This window comes from Haliaeetus leucocephalus, unplaced genomic scaffold (assembly GCF_000737465.1).
Source record: "Haliaeetus leucocephalus isolate CR32 unplaced genomic scaffold, Haliaeetus_leucocephalus-4.0 Scaffold339, whole genome shotgun sequence".
Lineage (NCBI taxonomy): Eukaryota > Metazoa > Chordata > Aves > Accipitriformes > Accipitridae > Haliaeetus > Haliaeetus leucocephalus.
Window position 1 is genome coordinate 12526859 of NW_010972775.1, and position 21079 is coordinate 12547937.

The 21079-nt window shown below is 38.8% G+C and overlaps 1 protein-coding gene across 1 annotated transcript in view; it reads left to right on the forward strand.

Annotated features, from left to right (window-relative positions):
• The window catches only part of TRPM7 (transient receptor potential cation channel, subfamily M, member 7), a 60771-nt gene that overhangs the window by 891 nt on the left and 38801 nt on the right, over positions 1-21079 (forward strand). The gene's annotated exons all lie outside the window — the stretch shown is intronic.

The following is a 21079-nucleotide window of genomic DNA, read 5'->3' on the forward strand; positions in this document are numbered from 1 at the left end:
CGGGGCGAGGCTCCCGCCGCCGCCCGGCGTTTCTGGAGCGGTTTCTCCTCGCGTGGTGCCCGCGGGGCCGGCCGACGCCGCCCTGCTGCCGCCGGCCCCGCGGCGAGGGGCGGCCGCTGCCCTTCGCACCCCTCCGCTCCTCCGAGCAGCGCTCGGGGGAGCCGGCCCTGCGGCGGAGGGGACTCCGCTGCGTGGAAACGCGACCTTTCAGTCTGTGCTCTTGGACTACTGCCCTAATCCTTCATTGTGGTTGTGTCTGGTACCAGCATTTATGCGGTGGACCGCGTAGTTCTCTGGGATGCAGCTGTTCTTCCCTCCTAATCTTTCAACCTATTTCGTTTTTACTATTTCTGCACGTTGTCGTATACAAGGGAGCGTACAGACCCTTACGAAGAGGCGTGTGAGCTTCTACAAAGAAAACGCAGCTTTAGTTCCAGCTCTTTCTTCTCCTGGCTGCTAATCGGTCCTTAACTGGTATTTACAGAATTGAGAGTGAGCTGTCACACCAAGTGCTTTCAAATGATTTTGAAAATCTAAGCGTGGAGTGTAAATCTGTGGATTTCTACAGTCTGCTTGAACTTCTAGTCAGATGCTTTATTTCATTTTAAATAAAGGTGTTTTATTTCACAGTATGTTCTTCAAAACCACAGGGCTTCATACCCGTGAATCTTCTATTTCTGACTACATCTGTGAACTGCGTAGAAATAAATGTGGGCTGTCTTTTTCTAGAATCTGCAAATCCAGCACTCTTCTAGGAAGCTGAAAGTGCAACCATCCGTTCTGACTTGAAAGAGTACTTGGCATCTCCCACTCGTGTGGTACTTGCTCTTCTCAACCAAAGTGGTGGTTTTTTTTTTAGTTTTGTGGGGTGGGTTTTTTTGGAGTTGTTTTTTTTTTTTTTAAGTTTAGTTCTGGTGTTTTGTTGGTGCTGACATAGCCCAGAAATGTACACATTGGTTTTAACCATTTTAGATTTGTAAACTGATCGTGGCTCAGCAGTTTTTCTGGCAGTGTAACACGTTTGCAATGTTTTATACTTTCCATGTGTTTATTGAATATTTTGAAACCACTGTTTAACAGGTGTTTGGCCTGAGTTGAATATAGGACATCTTATGCAAGTTCATTTTGCTAAAAATTTCCCTGCTGCTCCATAAGTATATAGCAATTTTGAATAATTGCTGGACAGTGTCCAACATTAAATCAGGCATTATTCTTAAAAGTGAGTTGTTCAGTGTGGCAATTCCGGGAGTTCAGTCTTTTTTTTTTTTTTAAAGTGTCTGTGTGGATGAGATAAGTGTCTGCTAGATCATCCTTCATACCTTCTGGTATGAGGCCATTCTTGACTTTGCTGTTTAAAGTGGGGGGAAAAACCTTTGTGCATGTGGAACTGTTTAGGCTGGTTTTGGATTGTTTGTACCTTAGTTTCCTGATGTTTTACTTTGATTTTTTTTTTTTTTTTTTTTGCTTGCTTGAGCTCAGGAGCAGGAGGGTAACTTTCACCTGTCATACAAAGGCATCTTGAAACATCACCTTGCATTTAGCAGTTATCTCACTTATATTTAAAGATACTCTATCAGATCATCTACCTCCCCAGGTGGATTATCTTGGAGAGGTACTCTATTGTGTTTGTAAAAAAAAAAAACCAAAAACCAAAACCCAACTCTATTGTGTTTGTGTAAACTTTCATTTCTTTTCTTGTCCCTTGAGGCTCTGCGTGACTCTAGCCTTGCTGCCTTACCTTTTTCTCTTATCGCATCAGCCCTGCTTTCTCTGCTTTGCTGGTGATAGACTGCAGCATCCAAACTCCTCTCTCATAGTTATCTTTACCACTTGCTGTGCTTCCCTTTCCTGAAAGCTTTGCACCAACACCCAAACTTTTCCTGCTTCTCTTTCGTGTCCCTTCATGAGGTGCATTTCTATTAACTGTTCACTCCTTGTGGACAGTTGTGACAGATGAGTGTTTTCTAAAAAAAAATATAATTTTGAACGCAAATAATTGATGCTGGCACAATAGGGTTTGGCCATACTGGTTTGTCGATTTTACACCAGTAACGTTGCAAATAAATCTCTAAGAGGACTTGTCAAAAAGTGCATGTGAAGGGATGGAGATGCTTTTATAGTCTAAAATTTGGGTGCTTGACAGGATTTTGCATAGTAAGTTTAATTTTCTTTCCCGGAAGGACCCCGATTAGCCTAATTAGGAGTTTAATACGTAGCTATACTAGCAGTAGCACTTTTACTAAACTTCTGATGCTGTCAGCGTGTTGTTTGAAATGAGCCCAAATTTGAAGTTCCGGTCTTTAAAGACTTGAGATTGGATTTTGAAATTGTGGCTTATGCTTTGAAAAATCAAGACAATGAAATTATACTTCTCATGCTAATATACTTAACCTGAAAAATGTATCTTTGTCTCTTTTTTTTTTTTTTTTAACAGATACTTATTTCTTTTGGAATCCCTCATTTCCTTTAACCGTGTCTACTTTGGCAGCAGTATTTGCGTGCCACATTAATTTGCTGAAACAAGTAACATTAGTTCTGTTTTTTTGTCCCACTTTTTTAAAGGCAAACTGACAGTAAAATCGATGTGTGTGTTTTCCAGAATTGAAGTTTTGTCTTTGAGGTCATGTTTCTTGATTCTAATGTGAATAATTCAGTCTTGGTGCATTTTAGCTTCACTGGTTGAAATTCCAGCAGCTGGCTTTTCAGCAGATAAATTACTGAATAATCTCACTCTGTGTCTTTGGTTAAGATACTTGTAGGATTATTAAAGATAGTGTCACTTCTTGCCTCTGATACTGACAAGTAGTGGTAGCCTCTGACAAATGAGTCTATATGCTTCATTATTTCTACAAAAAATAGTCAGTGATACTGACTTGACCTATGGTAAAACTTGAATGAAGCTTGTTCTATGCTTTCGTCATGTCCCCTGGCCTGAAACCTTCTTCCTCCTCTACTGTATTCCCTGCAATCTTGTTACTGTCCTTCATTTGATTTAATCCCATCTCTTCTGCTCATATAATGAGAATGTACAGGTAATGGTGTCATGTTAATATATCGTGATACAACCTATACTGAAAATGATCTACCTAATCCTTGGTTTCTGTTATTTTTATTACTTTAAGCTTAGATTTTTTTTTTTTTACTTGAATTGCAGATGGTTTTGTATTTCAAGTAAAAGAAAGCTGATCTAACAGAAGAACAGAAAAAGTAAACCCCCAAACCTTTGTATTGGCAAGCTTCGCTTCCTGACCTGGCCCAGCACAGGATTAGCTGGGCATCAGTGCTGCAGTGCAAGAGAGGAGGTAGGATGTGCAGGAGGTGACTTGTCTTTTTGGTAGCAGCCAGTCATTAAACCAGCATCACCTGGCATGCTGAACCATTGCATCTAACTGGATGGGACCACAAACCCGAGCAGCAGTGTTTTGGAGACCAGTCTCCATCGCAGCTCTTGCACTGACAGAGGGAATGCTGGTTTTTTTTGAGGAGTGGTGAGGTTTTTTCAGCCTTCTTTACACCTATATTTTGCTTAGCATGTAAAGTGCATGTGAGCCATTTTAAAGCAGGGGCGTAAGCCACTTTCTTTAACTACCAGGTTTGCTGGAACCACAGTGCAACTTGAGCTTGTTTTTATCCCCAGCCACTATAATTCTTGCACGGAATCACGGACAGTGCAGGTTGTCTAATTGCTGTTAGGTGAGTAGAGGAAATTTCTTACCCCTCTGTCCTTTCCAAGAAGGAGAAGCCAGTGGACTTATGATGGGATAATGAAACACAAAAAACCAGGAGAGAAACTGGGATAAATAACATTGTTACCCTTAACTGTATCATTTTTCCTTCCCAAGAGTTGGGCGAAAAGTATTCTAAACATATGGGAAATACAGGGAGAAAAGTAACTGTGTTGTTGATTGTGGTTCTGATAGTTCCAAAAAGCTGCCTTATGAAAAGACTAGAATATTAAACTGTGGAAAATGGTTTGACAACCTATGGTATGAGGGTGTTGCAGGAATAGTCTGTAAGGTAAATGTGGTGGTTGATTGCCAAGGAGAGTTTAAAGTATGGTAACAAACTGACAGCACATTAGAGCGGATTGCACTTGGTTTGTAAGTTACGGATTTTTTTTCCCCTTAACTAAATTAAAGTTCATATATTACAGAGGTGGTAGGCTTGGATTAAACCTTAATTCTGGGAATTTCTGTTGTGTGGTTTTTGTTTTTTTTTAAAATCCTAAAAGTTGCATCAAAGTTATGGATTATTTAATACTTATGTTATTGAGAGCAATATAATTTTTTCCGAAAGACTCTTACAAACTCATTCTAACTCAAGCTGTTTTAGCTTTTCTATTATCTATTGTTGGATTTTCTGAAATGTTTGAACTCTCCGTGTATAGCAAATGTGCAGTTGCCGAGTTGGTGTATCCCAACCCATCGTTACTTCATTTGACTTCAGCTGAAGGAGGATGGCATGTGATATGTGTGCTAGTATATCTGTTGATTTTCTACAGCTGCAAAATTGGAATTTTGCAGGCTGATTCAGTAATAAAGTTGGTACTCAGTTGTGTGTAGTTTGACAACTAATGTTTTCAGAAGATGATCCAACTCCAGAAACAGCTATTGTAAAGCTATGAAGCTTTATTGGTACTTCATCTTCAACCTGTCCATGGAGATCGCTAGTTTACAGTTGGATACAGTCCAACACGAAGTGCTTATTTTGTTTAAAGGCACATCATGTGTTTTGCAAAGAGCATGCAACTGGCTAATGTCCAGTTTCAAAGAGTATAGGTAGATGTGTGCGTATTAGTTTGTATACATCTGAAAATTATGCACGTGTGAATCTTATAAATGTCTAGACTTACTGCTAATGGTTGTAATAGCAATAATTTGGGGAGGCCTCTTTCTGAGCTGGAGAGCTTTGGAGCTATTTCACGGTCTGTAGCAGCCTGGTCAGGCTTTTTGCTTTGTAAGTCATGGATCCCAAAGCCCAGTGTGGATGACTCCCAATGCTATTGGATTCTGCTATTAGTAGTATCGTTTACTACTAATCAAATGAAATTTAAAAAAAAAAGAAGCTGCAGGTTCTGAGAATTGGCATATTTCTCTTAAGTTCTGGTTTGCTGATTTTTGTTTTTTGCTTTTATTTTTTACTGACAACCTTTTGGGTGATAACTGGAGTATATTTTTGCTGTCATACACTAATGCGTTCCTGCTTGAGAGTACTTTCTCAGTGACAGCTCTAAATTAATTCAATCTAGGTGTTCAGTCTTTCACCATAATATAACTCTGTAATCTTCAAAGCCTGGGAAGGTGTCTGTTACAGCTCAGTCAGTCTTAACACAATGGTTATTGCAATTGAATACCAGCCTTTGTTCCGTGCATTGTTCCCACTTACCTCTTCCCAGGGAGGTACTTACTTTCTTAATCTTACCTATTTGATTCTTGTCACCTTTGCTAAAAGGCAAAGAGAAACCATGTTTTCAGATGTTTTCACTTTGTAGTCTGCTGACTTGTGCTGGTGGACTTTTGCAAGATGGCCCTGGCTGATGCTGCTTATCCTAATACCTGCTAAGTTTTTCTCCTCCTAATACTGCGAAGTGATAATCAGTTTTTGTGAAATGCGGACTTGACAAACTTGACTTTTAAAATTTAAAATTTGAATTTAATAAATAAAGAGATTTACATTTATGCCTTCTGCAAATGAATTTCAAGTTGCTCTGTTAGGAATGCTGTATTTCACAAGGACTTATTGCCTAAAAGTTTCTAGACTCGGGGCACTTTTAGAACTAGTATTACTTAGCAGCTCAGGTCTTCCCACTATTACTCACTTCATTAACAATATAATTCCCAAGACTGACCTGGAGTGCTTGAGGTGTGGATATGTGTGTCTTGCAGGGTAGTAATCTCAAATACGGGGCAGGGTTGATGTTCAAGTCCATAGCATCTTTACTTGCTGCTCCCAAATCTGCCAAAACTCTTCTTAAAGGTGTGTTTGTAATCCAGTCTAAACTCATCTAAGCCATGGCTGTCACCCTTCCACTGATCCCTTTGTGCTCCCCTCTGTGCTCAGTCACAGTTGTGGGGATCTGAATTGAATAAATATCTAATCATCTCTCTCCCCCCCCCCCAGGATTAATTATTTTGTTGGCCATTTCCCTGAATTGGCTCTCCATGTGATTGCATAAGTGCCGGTGCTGGTATGAGATAGGGTGGGATCATGTGCAGAGGCTTAGGAAAATGGGATTGTGGCACTCCGAACTTGACATGAGCTATAAAGCTGGTTTGGAAGCTTGCTCTGAGGTGCTGGAGAGTTGACTTGTGCCATCATATAAGTAAGTGTTTGGTTACCCTGTGTATCACCCACTCTACATGAGTGTTTTCAAAGTCTTACAGCCTTGTGTGCAGGCATGGATGGAGCTGCGCCATCACAAGCCAGGTTCTGTAGCCTCTTCAAAGTATAAACCAAATTGCATTGCAGACCTTGTCCAATTGTACTGCAGGCACGTAGTAGCTATGCTTGAATACTTTTGTATCTAAATTCTTGTTTACAGAGGATGTTTTTCTTGACCTTCTTTTCTGAATGTGTGCTACCAGATGTAAGATAACTTTTTTACCAGATACGCTGTGCTGTAGTCTGTCTGTGAATTGAGCTGCATCAATATGAGTTTGACCCCTCCCATCAAGTTATTTCTATTGGCAAATGATCCACTGCTGGTAACTTGTCTTGTGGAACAAAATATTGCTGGATTATTTTTTTTCCTCCATGTTCTTAACATGCTGCTTATTTGCTTTGTAGTGCTATTCCCACTCCTGTGTAACTCTCTCAAGAAGCTGAACCTGTTCTTTTGGGGTAGGAGAGAGCGAAGCTACATTCTACTAATGTATCTGATAGAGCTCAGCACAGCAGCCATGTGGCCAGGTTCAAAGACGGCCATGCTGATGTACAGCATAGTTAAAATTGCATGTATATTGGCTTTGTGTAGTAAGCTTAATGCGGTATACTAGTTTGTGGCTAGAGCCAGTCTGAAGAAGCTCAGCTTCCTTTCAAAGCCTGTCCCTGTGGCTGCTGTGGTCGTGCAAGTATTTAGTCAGGCATAACTTCAGTCACCTGAATAGGTTAAATTATGCATGTGCTTAAGTGACACATGATTGGAGCCTAAAAATACCGGTTGTGTAATTACAGAACTGTTAATCAACTTTCTCTTCAATTATAAAAATCAGTTAATCTACACGAGTAGGTGCAGTTAATGATGTTTTAAATGTCAAAGTCTTACCAGTTTCTCCTGTGTTCCCTGGCTAGAGTACTGTCTAAACTGTAGTTTGCAGAATTCTGTTAAACTGTAAATTTAATAAAACTTCAGCTGAAGGTGTTAAAACAGTGTATGGCTGAGGATGATCTTCTGGCCAAAAAGTTTCAGAGTGATTGATTTTGAAGGAATTCCTGCTCGTGGTAGTAATCTCACACTAGGGAGGGAGTAATGAATCACTGATACCATAGCTGACAAGTATCCTAGACAACTTTCTAGGAACTTGGCATCATCTGGTGTTGCAGTGCCTCTGGATGCAGAACTAGTTGGAAGAGGCTCACTCCTCCTGATTTCACAAGCTGTAGTTTGCTGACTCCTTAACTGTGCTGCTGAAAATGTTCATGGGGTTATGCTACAAGCTAGCGCACGGGGCAGCCCTGCGAGCATTTACCTTGGCCTGTGTGAGGGGCACTAAGGAAAGATGTGGAGGTTGGGATGGACGTTAACCTCTTAAACTGGCATTAACTGGCTTTGCAGCCAGAAGCATTGAAAAGCAGAAATATCCCCTTAACTAACCTTTGTCCTTTTAATTTGTGCCAACTTCAGAAATGTTCTTGATGAGGATTTATGCCTTTGCCTCATTAAGCAATTGGTCTGTCTTATTCTTGGTTTCTTCTATAAAAATCCTACCCAGAAAAATCCTTTTTAAGTTTTCAGCTGTAGAAAAAACATGGTTTGTATGCATGCAGTTTTCCATAGAAATCCTATCTCTGTATGTAGAACTTGGGGACTCTTCACTGTAAAATTCTCTGTAATTGTTTCAAATCCATTAGTGAAACTGTGTGGTCTTTTTATGTTGCTTATATAGGGAAAGAGGGCAGAAAACACTCATCCTTGTCCTGGTTTGGGCTGCCAGTTAGTGTTACAGGTGAACGTTCTGCAGTGATGAAGGCTCCTAACAAACAAATCATTGTTTGAATGCATCATCTGGTTGTGCTTGGTGTTTTGTAGCCCATGAGAGAGATATTTGCTACTAGTATAATCACAGTACTTCGCTGGACAACAAGATGCAGTAAACTTCAGGCTGCAGTTTCTTCCTGGTATAGAAAACATGCAAGACTGAAGCTTTTCTGCCTTCAGAAAAATCCTGTTTTCAGGTTGTAGAAAAATGTTTTCTGGTCACATGCATGTAGACAATCTGCAGAATACAGGTAGGCTTTGCAGAGAGGGGGAGGATTATTAGCAAAAGCTAATTAGGCAGTGAGTCCCTAGGCTTGCTCAGTGGAGACTGAGGGGGATCCAGAGCAGCTCTTTTCTCTCTGCAGAGGGGATGTAGAAAAATTAGCACTGCTAAGATAAGGTTAGTCTTTTTGACTATCCTCCTGGGTGTCATTACTAGATTTTTCAGGGTTTTTCTGACAAATGTAAAGATCTTGCATGTAGGACAAGAAAAATCTTTTGTAATTAATCTATTAGGAGTTAGTTGGGTGTTAATTATACCATGAATTAGGAAAAAAACCATCTTCAGTGCTAGGTGAGAGTGGATGCTATTCTGAAACCCAGGGTATCTGCTCACCTAAAATGTGACCTTAGGCAATACGTTCTTGCTTCGTTGGCAGCTCTCTGAGAGGTAAATACCGACTTAGGTTCTTTTCCTTCCTGCACATCAGGGTACAGGTGCTTAAAAAGAATGTCTTTGTGTGTGACAGATCTGTAGTCTTTTCCTGGATGCCTGGAGTAAGTGTGCTTTGGGGGATTATTTTGATGTACCTTGACAGTATGCTTAGATCAGCTCAGCTGTTTTGCTAACCCACTATCTTACTGCTACCAAAGGGGGTGTCCTACTTCACTTGCTCCCACGCTGATCATGGTCATGTGGTCCTTTCCTGTGCCTTAGTTTTCTGCCCAGGTTGCATCTGAATCGGTTCATTCTGACATCAAAGCTACCTGCTCTGTTTTTCCTGGAAATGTGCTGGTTTAGGGAGCAAAGTCAACTCCCCAGAGGAGTAGTGCACAACTACTGGCGGGAGGGAAGTAGCAGGAGAGCGGGTGGGAGGGCAGAGTAGTAACTCAGCTTGTCTTCTCTGCACCCTCACTGTACAATTTGAAGCACTGTATCTGTTAAAGCAAGTATTTCCCCTATGTATCTTGGCTTTGCTGTTGCCAGGACCTCCACTTCCTTACACTGTTGTCTTTTGTTTCTCTAGAATGATAGTCCATTTTCATCCCTTTCCCCCAGTAGGCCAGAGAGGAGCCCGAGGTATAAGTCCTAAGTACAGCTTAGGCAGGCCTTTGTGCCACATACCACTCAGCATTGGTGAGTTTTACTGGAATTGAGTACGCTGGAAGAAATGATAATAAACAGAAAACATTTATGAAGTGCAAGCAGTGTTGTGATCTCTCAATATCGTTTATTTAGTTGTTCCCCCCATCCTGGGGGATGAAAAATGTTACTTTATTTCTAAAACCCATGTATTTAATTTCTGAGTGATTGTTTAGGCTTGTGGTATTTAACACAGATGTGTTGCATGTAGTTCAGTTCTGCAGGTAACCTGCAATTCTGCATCAACATTTGGTGGGAGAAGTGAAAAACTGTAGTTTCTTCGACCTGCTTGAGTAGAGGATACCTGTATCACTGTGCAATAAACAAAAATTAAGAGATAAGATTGAGACAGTAAATTGCATATCCTAGGGAACTACTTGCATTGCTTCATTATACTTTCAGTTAGTGAACAGTCATTTGGAATGGATCTCTTTTTTTGTGATTCAAATTTTTTTTTCTTGAGTTCATCTTCCTTTTATAAAAGATATTTAGCTTTCCCTGCTAGACCAAAAAGGGAGTTTTTGTCCCCACAGATTATTCCACTTTTTAGTTGATAGTGTCCAACTTGATGAATCAGAGTATTTCAAGTCCATGCAAGTGTTTCATAAGAGTTTTGTGCTTTTGATTTGAGATCTGAATACTCAGCCTAGGGACTCAAGCTTGCTGAGGCAACCCTGTAAGACTAGCGTAAGAGAAACACCAAAAGACATTCTTCTGTTTCCCTCTGCATTAGAGCTAGCCAGACCTAGGTTTAAATCAGTAATTAGGCATTAGGATCTCTGTGCTGGTCTCTTAATTAGCAATGCTGTGTGACTGTGAAGGACGGTATGATAGGAAGCTTTGTAGTGCTTTTGCTAAATGGTGCAGTAAAATGGTACATTTTAGGAGCCTGAGTATTGACTTGGAGTTAAAATGAATGACTTTTAAGCTCTCTCACAATACATTGCATTGTGTAGGTTTTACAGCTCCAGCTATAATATTTAAAAGAAACATTAATGAAGAGGGATATAAGAGTGTAGTTGAGACTTTCAAAACCTGCTAATAATAAAATGATTGAATGCTAATGGAAAAAGCAGTGTAAAAGAATATTTCAGCAGTCAGTGTGAGGTTGTGATGGATAGCTCAATTTTTATCTAAGACCAGCCTCATGAGAAAGCAGCAAAATAAGACACAGTAGCTCAAACAACGGTTTGTTCCTCTCAAAAACAGAGGGTGGAAATTTTTAGAAGTGCCTAAATATATATTATTTCAGACAGTAATTAGCTGCTTTCACATTTGCCTAAATAAACCCAGCTAAGTTTCTTCTTTGTACTTTTCCAGAGTAAACAGAAACTACTTAAATAGTTTTAGCAGGGAATTTTATTTCCTGATAAGAGTTTAGGTACGTGGATGTCTCTAGAATGCTGTCAGGCTACTCATGCCCCGAGATGGGCTGTAGTCAGTGTGCACTCTTGAGCAACTGTGGACCTAGCTAGCTTCTGTTAGGAGAGCTAGCTCTCTGTCTTGACAGGCAGTGAAGTTGTAACTGAATCCAGTAGCTCTTTGTTAGTGAGCTGAATTTTATAAATGCTTAGTCTTTGTAATTCTACAGTAAATGAACTATACTATAGCGAATTCTTGTTTTGGCTTGTTTTTCTCCCATCTCATTCTACTTTCTCCATCCTATTCTAATCTCCCAAGAACTCTGGTCACTGTAGAGAGGTGACCAAAATGTTCACTTCCCCTACTGTAGCTAGCAAATACTGGCACATTGGTGTGTATGTGTGTACAGGCAGGGAGAACATAGAGAATAGCAGTTAAGACAGTGTACCCCATCACACCTCCACAATCCTGTCCATGAATAATGCACATACTCCCCTTACCAAGGAAGTGAAGGCAGTTCAGGGATTGTATGACTAACTCATGTCATACGTGTATAACTAACTATGTCTCCCTCAGATATCAGGTCCAATGCTGATATTTTAATACTACCCTGGAACCAGCCTCATACTAATTTTCTGCTCTGAGATGACTTGTGTAACTTATACAAAGTGATTTTTTTTTTTTTTTTTTTTGTGGTACTCACTGTTAGTGAACTAAATTCCAAATTTGTTCCAGGTAGTTCTTTGATTGCATGGTTGCTGATGGGCCTGTTTTCTAATGTTAGTAGTTTTGATTATAAAAAGAAACTGGTTTTCTCTGATACTGTGTCTAAAGATAAGTTATGTGAAATTTCATCATCCTTAGCACTGGTCTGGTGCTGTCACCTATTTCACATGCCCACTAGTATGTTCTGTTGCTCTTCCCTCTCACCCATGCTATTTAGAGAAACATTATTGATCTGTAATAATTTAAATGCGGGCTTAAGGCTTCCTGGATTTTGTGGTTTGTTTTTTTGGTGTTTTTTTTTTTGTGTGTGGTGTTTTTTTGGTTTTGTTATTTAATTTTTTTAGATATTCAAAGGGTTGTCTGAGGCTAGCTATGTCAAAAATCCCTTAGTGATAACATGTTTCCATTGCTCTAGTGAGTTAATAATAGCCTACTTAAGTCAGCAGGCACCAAAATCTTTGCTGTGATGATAGAGAAGTACCTTTCTTTGTACAACATTAAAAATAAGTCAGATCTGTAAATGGAACAGGCTAAGAAAGTGGTAGAGCAAGACCAACAACATCCACCCTTCCAGCTTGCTTTTGTAGTTGTAATGTGCTTCAGCACATAATGCATTAATCAGATGTTCATGCACTTCATGAACCAGAAAGGGAGGACCTAAAATCTGCAGCCCAAATAAAGCTGAAATACATCCTCTGCACTAGGTGCAGTGAAGTTGTAGCTTGTATGCTGTCTATGAATAGCGGCTGCCAGAGCTGAGCTTTTTTTGTCTGGGAACAAATCAGAAGCAAATCGTGGGTAGGATTAATTATTTGGCTGGTTGCAGGAGCCCTTTCCTACTGCTTTATTTCTAGAGGTGGCCACCACTAACTCCCTTCTCGCATCTGTGATTTGTATTCCCTATGTGATGGGGAAAGGACTGGAAGTTGCTTGGGGAGGACAGCCAACAGATCCAGGCTATGTGAATTGTTTTACCTCTGAAAGCGTGCCCCAAGCCTCATTCCTTCCAAAAATAAACCCAGAGTTTATAGCATTGTCTGTTCACGCACCCGATGTGGCATGTGCAAGGTAAGCCCAGCACTTGCCAGAAATGTGGGGTATGAACCAAACTAATTCTTTCATGGGGATTAAATCCGGTGAGCCAGGAAGCGCAGAGGTTTTAGCAGCCATGCACAGTGTGTCCCATTGGTCCCTGCAGAAAGGACCAGGGAGAGTGGCCATCCTTGATACTCAAAGAAATTATCTGACCCACTTAAAAAGGCTTGGTATCATTTCTGTTGCGTGTTGGTGAGTGGGTATGCTGACTCTATGTTCCTGCTGATCTTATTTAATAGAGTGTATAGGCTTGCAGTCTGCATCAGTGGTAAGATGGGAACGACTGCAGACTGCAGGTAAATTGTTGGTGTTGAGAGAAGTGAACAGGATGCAGACCATACAATTGTATCAGTGTAGATAAGGAAGGAAAAGTAGGCCGTGTGTTTAAAAATGTAAGAGTTTTGGGATTGGTTTATATGGGTGACTCAACATAATTAAAAATGGGTTTTGAGTGAGGGACCCTATCAGAAAGAAGCAGGTACTGTATGACAGGTTTGAAAACATGCCTATGTACTTTTGCCGTGTATTTTTTTTTTTTAAATCTCTCATTTGAACAAAGTGGGTATTAGAGTTAAAAATGCTGGCTGAAAAGCTGTAGCTGTATTTTCCTTGCAGCTACTACCATGTGCTCCCTTTTTATAATTTTCTTTTGTCCATAGTTGTAAATTTTAGAGGGTGAAGAATTATTTTAATCTCCTTTGAAAACTCAGTGGTTTATTGCTTCTAGATCATAGCTTTGGTATATGTTTTGAAATACTTTATGGAATGCATTGAAAATGTAATTGGTCTGGGATCTCATAGAAAGTCATTTATAGATTCTTTAGAAGGGCTAAAATTTTTTAGCTTGGTATTTCAGTAGTCAGGAGGATTGCAAATGTAAACTATTTTTAAATCAATTTACTTGCTCCAGTTTACAGCAGTAAAACTGGTTTACCTTCTGCTGTGTTTTCTTTTTCACACCAAAATTCCAAATTCTGTTGATGGAAGTTAGGAAATAAAAATCAAACTACGCTTCTCCTTCTTCCCCCTGCCCCGGATACTCTGCTTTTCTGAAGGCATGTTCAGGAACAGTGTGCCATCTGCTGTGCTGACACAGTCTTATAGAGTCTCTGGTTTTGGCAAGTTTATTTAATTACCATATCTGTTATAATTGGATATTTAACTCTGAAGGTGTTCATTGTTATCTCAGCTGAGAGAAAGCTATTTTGGAATTAAACCAGTGTGCACTTGTCTTCTGAAATCAACTGATGGTTTATTCCATTGTGATCTGAGATACCTCATACTATAGAATCCGTTGTGAAACATTTTCTAGGTATATTTTATATATTTTTAATGCCTTGCATGGATGGTGTATGCATTTTAAGATTTAATACTTTCTAAAAAGGAGGAGTAATTTTATGACTGGTCTAACTGCAGAACGGCATGCACCTTCACATGGGTGTTAAACCAGCAATTTTTAAAAATTTAGTTAAAAATATGCTGGATTTGCTGTGAATTTCCCACTGAAAGGCCTGTGTATTGCAGTTAGAAGATAACTTTACCAATAATGTGGGTAAAGTGGATTGATTTTGAATGTAATAAAAATGTCCCCAAAATATTAGGTCTGTGCGTTTTATTCTGGTGCATCAGGATTAAAAATAATTACTTCAGAATGTTAAATTCTGTATATGAATTTATGGTCTTCTGAATTAAATGAATCTGAAAAAAAAAAATAATCCCCAAACAGCTTAATTTTATGCTTTGTGATTGTATGGTGGAAAAAATTCTCACAGAAGCAGCCTGTTCTCCAAATAGCACATTGGAATCATTTTTGTCAAGTTTGAGAGCTCTGTAGAAGTCCCTTTTGACAAATCCCAAGTATTTGCATCCAAAACTGCACGTGGATTTGGTGAGTTTTGTGGTGACTGTGTTACATCAGAGAAGAACTTGATGAAACAATAGCTACTCTGTTAGAGACCTGGATTGCTGCGAAAACTGTTTGGAGCAAATCTCCTGAACTGTTTAATAAAGAATAGGATTGTTGAAGGTTTGTTTTCGGCACTAAGGGAGCCATTGATAGGAAGATTCGTATCTTTGCTTGCTGGCTCATTTGAGGTCTGATTCTGAATACAGTGTGCAGGAGAACTGACAGAAGGCTTTCTCTGACTGCTCTTTTTCCTTCCTTGCTTCCTCAACATTTTTTATATAAAAGAAAACCAGTAATTTTTTTTGCTGTTGAGCAATGTATTTTCAGGACTGTAGCAGTATTTTCACTAGAGAAGTCTTTAAACCCAGAAAACTAGAGCTGTTTGGTTTCTTATGAGTCAAGTGAAGCCAGGTGAACCGTTCTGCTCAGAACAGGATCCTCAACATAGCAGAGACACCTTTCATGCACGATGGGTCTGCCTGTGTCTGAGCCGGTCAGTTTCTGTGACAAGAGGTGCCCCAGTGGGTTTGGGAAAAAATAAAGGAAGCAACTTCTTCTTGTAGATGAGGCTGGTAGTTGTTTCAGAATAATACTGAAATAATCCCGATGTGGACAGCAGGTAAAATATCCTTGCAAAAGTTTTCATTTGGAGTGGATTAAACAAGATAAATGCACAGTCCTTCTCATTTAGAGTGACATAATTCACAGTGAGACATTAAAGCACTCTGTATAAATATTATTTGGCACTGTGATAATATTTGGGCCTTTTTGTCTTTTAGCTATTGCACATATCCATACTTCCTGTAGAAGTTACTTAAAGTTGATAAGGTTGACTGGTATTCTAGTTATTGAATCAGGAACAAATTTTGTAGGCTTTTTGTGTGTGTTGTGTATTCTCTGGACAGACAGCACTGTTATTCTTCAGCAGAGAGTCTTTTAAATATAGTTTGTAATACTAGCTGGCTAAATGCTTTCTCCCCCCCCCCCCTTAAAAAAAACAAAACAAAAAATCCCAAACAGTAATTATAGAGGTATGTAATTTTCCTTGCAAGGAAAGCAAGTAAATTAAATGTCTGGGGTTTGCTGGAGCCAAGAGTTTAAAACAAACATTAGCAAATATGTGGCATCAAACTGACTACCTTTTTCTTTTTTCCTCCCATCCACTTACTTACCTAGCGTTAGCTGAAGTTCTGGAGACTTTTGTCAAATGATAAATATTTCCTTGAGGAACTGAGTTGTGCTCTACTGGTACTGGTAATACAAAATTTTAGGTATTTTCTTTGGGAAATGTAGGCATAACTGTCTTTCAGATAACTCCCCACCCCATACACAGAGGCTTAGTTACTTAGCTCATTCTGGGATGCACATTTTCAGTATCATTCAGTTAATTTGTACTAACGACAAGTCCAGGTACTTTGCCTGGAGCAGGGTTCTTAGTGCCTTAAGGCTTTGAAGCCCCTGCTGGAAATACTTGCAGTGAGAGCTAGCATGCATTTTATTTATGGCATCTCCTCCCACAAGAGGTTTTATGAATTCTGAACTACTTGATATGTATTAACTGAATTGGATATCATATTCATCCTGGTTGTTTGGCTTTATTTGGTTTTATTCGACATATTGAGTATAAAAGCAATAAGAAAAGGTTTGTTTGAAATTTCTGCCCTTCAGCCATAAGTGCAGGAGCCCAGTGCTCAGTTAGGGGTTAGTTGGCTGGGCAGGATCACAGTTCAGTCCCATGGTATAGCACGTGTTTGGCTAATGGAGTGGGTTTCTTAGATAAGAGATCCTCTTGTAAATCATGAAAAGAGTGTGTGCGGTATGTATAATCATGTAAGAAGCAGTAACTTGTCTGTGGACATTTCCTTGAATAGACAAGCTAAAGGACATTTGTAGTACAGAATGTCTCTTAGAAATGTTTGGAAATTTATCTTTTTGGTTCTAAGTGACCTAGACAGATAGAACTGGTCTATGGCAGTGCTAGCATGAGTACTCCTGCTGCTGTTTCCACTGTATCTTCTTGTTTTCAGGCTTGCTGAAACTTTTCACGTATTTTCTTTTGCCCAAATGGAAACCTAAGCTTTTTGGGAAATTGGAGGTGGTGGGGAAAGAATGTAGAGCTATTTATTTTTAAATAAAGGACAAATAAAATTGGAAGATCTTTTCCTTTAAAAACTATTGCATATATTGAACTGCCGTATGGTGTAAGTAAAGATTTGAAAGATTAAATACGAGATGCTGTAGAAAGTGATATGACTTCTGAATTTGAAACTGAGGTCTATGCAATCAGTAATTGAAATCTCTATTATCAGCCTTCCACAAAAGTCACAGTTTGGAATATTATTTTTTAATCTGATTCTTGATTCAGTGGCTCAGCTTTATAGAAAGATTGTCAGCAGAACTGCTGGGTTGGTATGCAGTATTGCAGGTTTGAGAGCGATATATTTGGGATAACTTAAATTTTAGTTTTGTAACAAATATTCTATAACTTAAGAGCCTCCAACAGTATACAGTATTACAAATGAGCAGAAGGAATAAACTGGGATCCTTTTTTGTACATGAACAAGTTCGTGATTGTCAGCTATACAGTATTTTATACCTGCTGTATTTGTGTTCATTGAAAGTCATGCAAGTTTTGAGATCTTGCCAAACAGGAAGGCTTACTTTCTATATAGAAAATAATTCAGACCAAACTTGGATAATCTTGGAGAACTTCACAATAGTTTGATAAGGCTTTGCCATGGTGTTGTGCATCAATTGCTGCCCTGTTAGAACTTAGTTGTCTTATTATTTTAATATGTTGAATAAGAGGCTCTTATAAACACTTATGCGAGTTAAAGGGGGGAGAGTAGTAGGTAGTTATTTTTCTTTTTTCTGAGACCTGATCTGATACTGTGCTTTGGTGATTGCTTCTTTTTGTTTGTAACCTGCCATATACAAAACCTTAAATTGTAGTTAACTTTGTGTTAAAAGTTTCATTCTACAAGGAGACTTTTGCTAAAAATACCCATCGTGAATTTCATGATGCGTTCCTTGCATCTTGAGCAGGTACACTTAAATAATTTCTATTATTGGTGCTTTGGAGTGCTAATGCTATTGCTGAATCAAAAATAGCTAATGCTAAAACGACTATGGTAAAACTCACCTGTTGTAAAAGGCTGTGGGGTTATTTTGGCATTTAGATACTTCCAGAAGTTGGAAATACTGTGGTCGAGCACATTCTCTTCAGTTTGTAGCTGAGCAAATACTTGTGTAAGTTTTGTTTCAAATAGCAGTTATAATTATTTCAGCACTCATGAAACTGTTATGAAAGGACTTATTTATTGGAAATAGTTTAAAGTATTTCCTTTAATCGTGATCCCAGGGTGAGTATATCTCTTCTAGCTAATTGAATCAAATCTATGTGCTTTTTGTTTCTTGAAGTTCTTTTAGAAGTACCGAAAGACACAGTGAACTTTGTTGTCTGCTCAGAAATCAGTACAACCAGAATGAGGTATCTTGCATAACCCTCTACAGCTTAAAGACTGAGCAAAAGCCTTGTTGGCCACTTCGGGACTAGGAGTTAGTAGTTACTGTAGTACATCTTCCAAAAACTTAAAGTTAAGCATTTTTTGGTGTGCATATGAGATCCTGCCAACATTGACTACTAAGAGGTCTTAATGTGGTGAAATTTACATAGATAAGTCACCTGTAGGAAAATGATAGTGAAGGTCGTTCTGGAGTAATATTAATTGTATTAACATTTTTCTTGTAAGTCTTAAATTTTATTTCACTTGAGAGCTGTGAAATGCATGGGAGAGAATCTGGAAAGCTAAGGTTTTTTTCCTCAAGATGCAGGTTTGAAAGGAAAGAAAGTAAATAGTTGAAAAACAATAGCTCGTTATATGTTGATACTACTTGTGCTTTTTGCTAAAATCTGGCCATATGTTTTGGGGGGAGGGTTCATAGTTCCTTTTTTTCCCCCTTTTCTTCCCTTTTTCTTGAATAGCAGCACTACAGAGCTCACTGTATTGAGAGTTCCTGACCCATGTTGCCTGTAACCATCATGTAAGGTACGCCTTCTAAAATACACTAGCAAAACAGATCACTCCAATCAGCAGAAGTTGCCCCATTACTGGAAGCAGAGTTTAAGAGTTGTAGTTGTGTATGCTGTAGAGATGATTGAAAAGCTTAATAAGAGTAGGCAATTTTCTAAAACAGTTGGGTAACTTGCATATTGATTTTTGACTACTGACTTGATCTCCTATTTTAACTTAATCTTTAGCTGATAAGGAAGTATTTCTTAGAGGTAATTGCTGCAACTAATTTATCTTAACAGTGTCCTCACGTCATCTTCCTTTTTCGGGTCATCACAGGAACATTGTGTAATAATAGTTCCTACTGACACAGAAGGCAATACCGTGTGTCAGTTCTTCCTACATTTTTAATGTGATCTTTACCCATTTATGGGAAATACCTCTCACTTACTCTGTTCTCTGCTTCGTTTGCTTTTTTTATTTTTTTCTTTTTTTCCCCCTCCCCTCAACTGGAAACAAGACTCTGTAATTGGCAAGTTCTGTATAAAACATCTTACGATAAAGATTAATCAGCGTACAGGAGTGCTGCTGGAGAGAGTCTAATTTTATCAAATGAGAAGTTCCAAGTATGTTTTAGTAACATTATAGAGCCTCCTCCACGTATATAGCATAGATGTACACATGCTTTACTGAAAATACTTTCACTGCTGAAGAATAGAGATAAATCCTTGATGAGTGGTTAAAACGGTACATCCTTTAAGATAAAGATTAATCAATTGTCGTTTGGTGCGGGGTATTTTTTGTTTGTTTGTTTTATTTTCAGAACCATTTATTATGAAAAGTGGTTTTGCACATTGTAAGCCAGTGTTCCTTGTCCCCAGCTTTGATCACCACTTAATAATAAAACAATATTGCATGGAGCAATTAATGCAATTACTTGTGGTTTATATACTTCAGATTTCAATATCTAGCATGTTATGCCTGTGATAGCTTGCTTCAAGGTGTGGTTCTAAAACATTTAAATGTTAAATTACTCTTCTTTATCTTTTTATGTTCTGGAGGATCTGCAGAGTTCACATGTAAGCTTAAAACTACTGCAGTGTTAAAGTAATGATCAATACAAGACCTCAGTTTTAAGAAATGAAGAACAAAAATACACACCCATAAAAACAGTGGGTTCACTCAGCTAAGCAGAAAGCAGCTTCCAGAACTGGGATTCATATCACAAAGGCTAAGGCTTAATAGTGTTAAAAAAAAATACTATGAGAGGAGGAAGCTAATAATTTGGACTACCTACTACATGTATAGTTTTACATATAGTATGATATACATATATAAATGCACATATACACATATATCAAATTTATTTTTATAACACTGCTAATCTTCTGATAAAGGTAGAGAAGAGATAAAGCTTTTTTGAGCCCAACTCATGTAGGGCACAGGTGTCCTAGGAAATACCCAGCTCCTTTGTGGAAGGTGATGTGCTTTTCTTTTCTTGCCCAAGAACTGAGGAGAACGCTACTGAGAGATTAGAGATTAATTTTGAGGACAGCAGCAGAAGAGATATTCTCTTTCGCAAGCCTGTTAGAGTCAGTCACTTCAATCTTCTGCTCCAAAGGAGAAGGAAAAAACCAAAAAAGAGGGAAAAGCATCATAAATGTAATAGAATCCTTCATAACACCATGTTTGCCTATAATGTCTAGTATCCTGCTTTTCTCTTGTTAGGCCTTCTTTCTTCTTTGCAACAGCATTCTTTCCTATGTATAGGGAAAGGAGGTAGGACAGTAGCAAATAATGCCTTTGACTATTTATTCTGGGTGTTTAAAATATTAATTTAAATGTAAAATACATGGTGTGAGTGCTCATTCTGTTGTTTACAGCTCTTTTTCCCCACCATGATTCTTCCCTGTGGATTGTGCATCTACCTTTATCCTACCCTTCTTTCTCTCTTGGGAAGTGCCTGTACCCTGCAACTTTCCATCCTCCTTGGAAGAGACTGGTGGCCCTCTTAGTGTGAAGACAGAAACTGGAGCAGCAGTTTGTTGCTGTCTTGACAGATTCATAGTCAAAGTTCACTAAAACAAAATACTGGAAGAAGATTATGATGAATAACGTGGGAAAGATCTGCTGAGTCTGGGAAATGTTTTGAAAGAGGGTGGGCAGTTAAGCAGTTTTCCAGGGGCCTATATTAAAAATAGCTGGTACATTCTCACTTGTAATAATTTCTCTGTATTATGTTAAACTGATCTTGAAATTGCAGTGAGTGAAAAAACCATCCACCTTCACTGAATCTTGTTATACTAGATCTGGAAAAAAAAAAAAAAGTTAATTTCTTCGTTAATTCCACAGACCTCTATTTAGATACCTGTGAGTAATATACATCAGTCTTCCCCCCCCCCCCCCTCCTCCACACA